Source organism: Gadus chalcogrammus, chromosome 7, assembly GCF_026213295.1.
Source record: "Gadus chalcogrammus isolate NIFS_2021 chromosome 7, NIFS_Gcha_1.0, whole genome shotgun sequence".
NCBI classification, from domain to species: Eukaryota; Metazoa; Chordata; class Actinopteri; order Gadiformes; family Gadidae; genus Gadus; species Gadus chalcogrammus.
This window is the reverse complement of record NC_079418.1, coordinates 7094108-7102583: the sequence shown is the minus strand read 5'-3', so window position 1 is coordinate 7102583 and position 8476 is coordinate 7094108.

Sequence of the window (8476 nt, the reverse complement as noted above, 5' to 3'; positions counted from 1 at the left end):
CCTATTATTTTATATTTCCCACCGACCTCTCTCTCTGTCACAGTTTCATTCACACGCCCCTCGTTCTCTCTCTCTCTCTCTCTGTTTTGGAAGGTGCAGAGGGAATTGTGGGTAAAATTAGGGGGGGGGGGGCATTAAGCATGGCCTCCCCCACGAGCTTTGATGTCAAACCTGTCTTGGTGATAAGTTGTAACACACACACACACACACACACTCACACACTCACACACTCACACACTCACACACGCACACACTAATGAAATCTTACCACACACATTTATGTTTCTATCATCTGGTTGGAAATGAGGGGGGGTCAGACAGAAAGACCGAGTAGCCCCCAGACAGACGGACAGACCAAAACGCAAATAGATAGACAGACAGAGTTACCCCCAGACAGGTATGTAGACAGACAAACAGACAGACAGACAGACAGGTTGAAGCACCCACAGACTGACAGCAGATGGACAGACAGAGAAATAGACAGACAGACAGAAAGACAGAGAGTTCAGAGTAGCCCCCAGACAGACAGAAAGACAGACAGAAAGTCAAACAGACACACAGTCAGACAGGTCAGACTAACACCCAGACAGACAGACAGGTCGAACTAATCCCCAAACAGACAGACAGACAGACAGACAGACAGACAGACAGACAGACAGACAGACAGACAGACAGACAGACAGACAGACAGACAGACAGACTAACTCCCACACAGACAGACAGATAGATAAGACACAACTCTCTCTCTCTCTCTCTGCTCTCTCTCTCTCTCTCTCTCTCTCTCTCTCTCTCTCTCTCTCTCTCTCTCTCTCTCTCTCTCTCTCTCTCTCTCTCTCTCTTCTGTCTGGCCTATTGAGCATGACGTCTGACGCTCTGACTGACAGATATAGGGATGGGTTACCTATGACCAGGTGGAGCGGAAGTGGCAAACTATTTTTCAACCGGGTGAATGCGAGTCATCTTTGTTTGTATTTTGAAGTAAGAAGGGAAAAATAAATTGATCCATACGTTTAGACGCGCGTTGTCCGGATTTATCCGCTCTCAGAAGCGGCCGCTGAAAAACTGCCGCTACACAACGCTTTTTCCTTGAAAACAGGCACATAGTGTTTGACTTGATACTGGCTTATCTATTAAACTATGGTTGACTTCTAGGAAAAAACAAATTAAGTCAACTAAATGTGTAGAATAATGTGGTCAGAAAATATTTTGCCCTCTCGCCTTCCAACCTGAACAAAGACAGTTTCCTGCACTACAGGAGGCCATCTTATAAAGCCTCTCTCTGTCTCTGGCACACAGCAACTCTGATTGGATATTAGGGTCGGTGAGGCTGCATACCTGTTGCTCGTTGACCAATCGGAGTGTAGCAGTATCTTTCTTCTCACATTTTACATGCAGGGCGTTTAGCAGACGCTTGTATCCAATGCGACTTAAATAAGTCCATTGGTCAGAAGAAAGAGAAACAACCAAATGCCAAGCACTAACAATCACTAGGTTAACCCATTCCCCGTATCTAACAGAGATAGCTAGGATAAGATCCTACACGATGCTAAGTACTAAATCTAAGTATGACAGACAATAAGTGAATACATTGCCTGGACATACAAAATACAAATAATCTCTCTCTCTCTCTCTCTCTCTCTGTCTCTTCTTCTGACTCACTCACACACCAAGGGAACATCACAGGTGTCCCTTCTAACGCTAATTAACGGCTGATAGATTTTGGGTCTAACGAGGACGACACTCCATACTGGAGGTTGATCCGGTATGGAGACTGTAATCCACGGAAGGCGATGGACGTTACATTTACGTTGACATTCAGGGCGCTTAGCAGACGCTTTTACCCAAAGTGACTCACAATAAGTCCATTATTCAGAAGAAACCTCGTTGATGACCAACATTTAGAAAGACATGTACTTTTAATTCAGCCTTGGGTTAAATCGTAGTGTTGCACCTTTCCTGCTGTCAGCTCCAAGACCGTAGTCGAGGAGCACAGGAGAGACGTTCCCTCCAGGGCCGATGCTCTCTCGGGGGTAACACCCTTCACTTTGACCGGCAGTGGGTCTGCTTATAGGTCGGAATGAAGCGGCCACCGATTATTGACAGGCTGGGTACTTTATTCGTAGTTCCACTAACTTAACAGTACACGTCATTTGCACAGACACAACCGGACTCGTTCATTCACTAAACTGACACGCGCTACTGCTCGCTCTGCTCGCTCGTCCGCTCACTCGCTGAAGTCACTCATGCACACACACTGCCATTCTCGCTCACACACATACGCTGCTCTCGTAACAGAAGCGTAACGTGTACTGAATGCATCTTGATGATGATACACTTCTTATAGGGGGTAACTATATTGGCACGACACCGGCTTGCTCCATCTTCTTCGCCACCTTTTTTAATAAATTGCCCTCTCCCGTTTTCCGACGGTGACAACAACATGACTGGCATCTCCTTATACTTCCGGATCACGGCCCCCGGGAGAAATCTCGAGTATGCGCAGAACTCAAAATCCGATTCCATGCAACCAACCCGATTCATGCAGGCTTAATTTGACTAACGATCAAATAATCTAGGTGTCTAAATTAGACTATGAGTAACTCGATTCGATTCGATTATAGTGTGACTGAGGTGTATACATACATCTTAATAATCCAATCATAGTTGGACTAACTCAATAATTAGATTTTCTTGACTGTCATGTAAATGCGCTGACTGATTTGCATGTAGATCTGTTTCACCTCATTCATATTGTTATTTTTATTTTTTGTCAGTTCAGCTTTTTACATTCAACATTTTACTGTATTACAGTAAAAATAAATATATTTGCTTTGTTACCTTTTTGTACTTGTACTTGACCTGATTTCATCATTACATCCCCCGAAAGACAGTCTAAACATTTTCTCACTGTAGTGTTTTTCATTTTACTTACTGTATCAGTGCAATTACTGTAATTTACCAAAATAGGTAACATTGGTGTATTGTCAAAACAATGTTGCAGCATCAACTATAGCTGTATGTCTCTGGGAAGCTGGGATTGTGAGTTTAGCCCATTGGAGCTCATTTGATAGACAAATATGCATTGTATCCTATTCTGATACGATGTGTAATTGCAATATTTATATGATATATTCACAGTATTGCATTACAATGTGGCAACAGTCTTTATACTATATGTACAACCTAATTGAAACTTTAAAGAAGAAAGCTATTTCTAAACAATTATATACATTGGAATATGTAACATGGTCTCATAAAGCCAAAACATAAGTAAATAGTATTTTGATGGAAGTGTTTTGAATTGATCACACCAGTGTTTAATTGATGCCCTCGAGATATTAATTTGATAGCTGTGTTTACTGTTTGGTGGAAAAAAACAGTTTTGACAAGAATTTGTGTAGTTTGGACAAAATGATTAACTCTTCTCAGGTTTGTGTTTAGAGTTTTGAGAAATTGAGCTATAGTTTCAGAAAAACGTGTTTAAACGATGTAACATTCAAACTCTAAAATAACTTGATTTTAAAATCAAGAGATATTAGATTTAGTTTTTTGAACACATACATATTCGATTTTCAGTATTGAAAAACTTTGAAAATCGGATGCGTAATTTGAAAATTTAATTTGCATTAAATAAAGCTAATGAAAATAAAAAGTTTTTATTTTTATTTTTTAACCGTTTCACTTATTTTGTTTTGCGACGGAGATTTGCATTGTGCGTACAAGAGTCAAAAACTTCAAAATACAAGGGTTTGAAAAATGGAATATCTGTCTCTGTCCCTCTCTCTCCCCCTCTCTCTCTCTCTCTCTCTCTCTCTCTCTCTCCCTCTCTCTCTCTCTCTCTCTCTCTCTCTCTCTCTCTCGCTCTCTCGCTCTCTCTCTCTCTCTCCCTCCCTCTCTCCCTCTCCCTCTCTCTCTCTTTCTATCTCTCCCTCCCTCTCTCCCTCTCCCTCTCTCTCTCTCTCTCTCTCTCTCCTTCTCTCTCCCCAAACCACTGTCACCCCTTCTGCCAATGCTATTTATAATCGCTAGGAAGGACGACCAATCACACACACACACACACACACACACACACACACACACACACACACTCACAGACACACAGACACACCACACAGACACACACAGACACCACTCTGCAGAGAGAGAGATTCAATTGGATTGGAAGCTGATCACTCATGGCCGGTATTGAGCTGTGATTGGATTTGGCTCCGGGCTGTCAGGGGCCCAGTGGGGGGCCCGGGGGGGAAGGGGGGCGGGGGGGCGGGGCTTTGATTTTAGCTCCTCTTCAATGAAGGTGGATGTGACACTTTATTGCTATGGACACAGAGGGGGGAGGGAGGGGAGGGGGGGGGCGTAATAGGGGAGAACGGGACGGGAACGTGTGTGTTGTGTGTGTGTGTCGGTCTGTGTGTGTGTGTGGGTGTGGGTGTGTGTGTTTGTGTGTGTGCGTGTGTGTGTGTGTGTGTGTGTGTGTGTGTGTGTGTGTGTGTGTGTGTGTGTGTCGCAGTGTGTGTGAGTGTGTGTGTCTCAGTGTATGTCTCAGTGTGTGTTTGTGTGTGTGTGTCGCAGATTGTGTCGCAGGGTGTGTGAGTGTGTGTGTGTCTCAGTGTATGTCTCAGTGTGTGTTTGTGTGTGTGTGTGTGTGTGTGTGTGTGTGTGTGTGTGTGTGTGTGTGTGTGTGTGTGTGTGTGCCTCAGTGTATGTCTCAGTGTGTGTTTGTGTGTGTGTGTGTGTGTGTGTGTGTGTGTCTCAGTGTGTGTGTGTGACACTGAGACACACACTTATTATGAGTACACTATGATACATATATCCCAAATAGATGCACGCACACACATGCACACACACACACACAAACACACACACTGAGACACACACACACAAACACACACACACATTGGCGATTTGATGGTCTCACTGATTGTGGTTGACGCTGTGTCCATGGTCTTACGGGGGGGGGGGGGGGAGGGGTAGAGGAGGGGGAGGAGGGGTGGGGGGGAGGGGGGAGTTTTTGCCAGCAGTGATTGATCTTGTGTGGAAGTGAGAGAGGGGCGAGCTAATCTGTCAGAGCGAGATGCAGAACCACCGGTCTATCCATCTCTCTGTCTCTCTTTATCTATTTGTGTGTGGATCTCTCTCTCTCTCTCTCTCTGTCTCTCTCTCTCTCTCTCTCTCTTTCTCTCTGTCCCTCTCTCTCTCTCTCTCTCTCTCTCTCTCTCTCTCTCTCACTCTCTCTCTCTCTCTCTCTCTCTCTCTCACTCTCTCTAAATCACTATCCTTCCCTCTCTCTCGCTCTATGTCTCTCTCTCCTGTCCGTAGAACTGTCTGTCTTTCTCCTCCTGTCCGTAGATCTGTCTTTCTGTTTGTATCTGTCCCTTTTTCTTCCTCTTCCTCCCCCTCTGCCACGGCCTTCAAATCATACTTCACCAACAGAATCTTTAGGCAGACACAGACTCTGAATTAAGCCAGATAAAGGAGTTCCCATCGTGAGCTGTCGGGTCCCACAGGTGGAAACACTTTGGGTGCTTCCACAAAAAGAGCAGAGTTGAATCCAAACCCGGGCCAGAACAACACAGGTGTTGCACGCATAGCTAGTTATCTGTCAGAGGGTCAGAGGGGCCAACGAAGACGTCACTTTGTGAGGTTGGTCCGGAATTGAGATCTCTCTCTCTGTCTCTCTCTCTGTCTCTCTGTGTCTGTCTTTCTCTCTCTCTCTCTCTCTCTCTCTCTCTCTCTCTCTCTCTCTCTCTCTCTCTCTCTCTCTCTCTCTCTCTCTCTTACTCGCTCTTGATCTATCCGTCTCAATCTCTCTTTATATATCTGTCACCGTCTGTCTTTCTGTCTCTTGGTCTCTCTTTCTCTCTTTCTCTCACTATTCAATTTAATTCTATAGTGCTGTATCTGCATCTTGAAAAATAAGAAAGGTTGCCAACATTGCGTTTTGCCAAAGCAATTAAGATAAAAAAATAAATTACAAAAACAAAGAAGAAATCATCGCTATGAGAACAGAACACAGAGAATGAGATAATGGATCAGCGAGACAGAATCACCACATAATTTGTCCCTGTCTGTCTGTCTGTCTGTCTGTCTGTCTGTCTGTCTGTCTGTCTGTCTGTCTGTCTGTCTGTCTGTCTGTCTGTCTCTGTCTCTGTCTCTGTCTCTCTCTCTCTCTCTCTCTCTCTCTCTCTCTCTCTAGTGCATTCTGGGAGTGAGATGGGTGAGTGAGTCAGGAGCGTGTGCGTTTCAATCTTGATTTATTTTTGTTTGTAATGAATTATGATCGAATGGGAGTACACTGTTGATAGTTATTTTATTGACACTTGTTTTTCTAGGGGTTTAGAGGTTTTGTGTTGTGCCTGCTGGCATAATCACCGGTCGGCGTCTTGGGAGGAAGCCATGGTAAATGGCAAGTTCGCTCAGCTCACGAGAAAACATGGCATCAAAGTTGGTGCCGGTTTCCTGTGTAGCGTGGAGGACATTGGGCTGGCGGTGGGAGAGGTAGTCGGGCATGGCAGCGTAAAATCGGCCGCTCGGATGAACAGTGCCGTAGTCCTCTTCCTGGACCAGGTGGAGAAGGTGAACCGCCTCGTTGAGACGGGGCTCACGGTAAATGGGATGTTTGTGCAGGTACTGCCGCTGATGCAGCCGGCTACAATAATTACTTTATCCAATGTCCCTCCTGTTTATACTGACGAGTTTCTGAGTAGAGAGCTATCCAGACATGGAAAAGTTGTCTCACCGATGAAAAAGATCCTGTCTGGGTTTAAGTCTCCTTTGATGAAACACGTAGGGCCCTATCTTGCATCCGGCGCAAGTGACTTAGTCACTGGCGCATGTGTCGTTGCTAGTTTACAACTGGCGCAGAGCGTTCTTTTCCCACCAGCGCCACTCGCCGGTAAATTAGGGATTGATCATGCGCCCCAAGGGGCGGTTCGGCGGAAGGAGGTGTTTTGGCGCAAACGGTATTTTGCCGTCTCTGAATACCATTGCGCTACTGTACAGGAAATACCTGGTTTAAAGTCAGTGGCGCGTTGTTCAGATGCTATTTTAAGGGCGCATGCATACATGCGCATGCGATGCATACGGATTGCTTGTGCACCTCGCGCATACACTTTGCTTCTCCCATCTACCTAGCCGCACATTCTTGGTAAATTATTTGGGAAAGAACAGCGATGCAGCGGTAATAAGTTGTACTTTTAAATCAATGCATCTGCAAACACCGTACAGCAAACACATATTTTCTTGACACAGACATCGTGTAGGCCTACATGCCCATAACTTTAAGGATTGATGAGTAGGCCTATTTGATCGTAAAAAACATTGTTTTACCGCGAGTGAGTGTTAAAAAGAATGAATGAATGCGGGCGCGCGTGTGTGCTCTGTTTAAACACACGCAAACTAAACACTCTCATCATCATCTCATCTTCGTTCGCTTATCCGGGGTCGGGTCGCGGGGGGAGCAGCTCAAGCAGGGGGCCCCAGACTTCCCTTTCCCGGGCCACATTGACCAGCTCTGACGGGGGGATCCCGAGGCGTTCCCAGGCCAGTGTTGAGATATAATCTCTCCACCAAGTCCTGGGTCTTCCCCGAGGTCTCCTCCCCACTGGACGTGCCTGAAACACCTCCCAAGGAAGGCGACCAGTGGGCATCGTTACCAGATGCCCGAACCACCTCAGCTGACTCCTTTCTAAGTAAAGGAGCAGCGGCTCTAATCCGAGTTCCTCACGGATGGCTGAGCTTCTCACCCTATTTCTAAGGGAGACGCCAGCCACCCTTCTGAGAAAACTCATCTCGGCCGCTTGTACCCGCGATCTCGTCCTTTCGGTCATCACCCAACCCTCATGACCATAGGTGAGGATAGGAACGAAGATCGACCGGTAGATCGAGAGCTTTGCCTTGCGGCTCAGCTCTCTTTTCGTAACAACGGTGCGGTAAAGCGAACGCAATACCGCCCCCGCTGCTCCGATTCTCCGGCCAATCTCACGCTCCATAGTTCCCTCACTCGCGAACAAGACCCCGAGGTACTTGAACTCCTTCACTTGGGCAAACTAAACACGTGACGCATAATACAATCAATGGCAATGTCTATTACCGCGGGGACACATGCATATTAGGATAGCATACAATACTGATAAGAAAAAAAAATTATAATGTATTGCGTAGGCCTATATCATTAAATAGAACCACAGTACCGCATATCATGTTATAGCCTATCATACGTTTTCTTTGCCGAAATTTATTTGAGGACTCAGTATTTCTGAAGTTGTGGAAGAAAACCCCTTATTCCATGTGTGAATTAGGCCATATTATTTGGCAATAAACTAAGCCATTTGCAGTTTGAAATTCATGTGCATCTGTCTCATCGGAGACTGCAGACGCGCTGTCAAAATATCAACTCGTCCGATTCAAATGCGCTCATGGCTCTTAAAGGGGATGGGAGCTGGCACTCTCATTGGTTTGTTGCACGTTACGCCCAAAC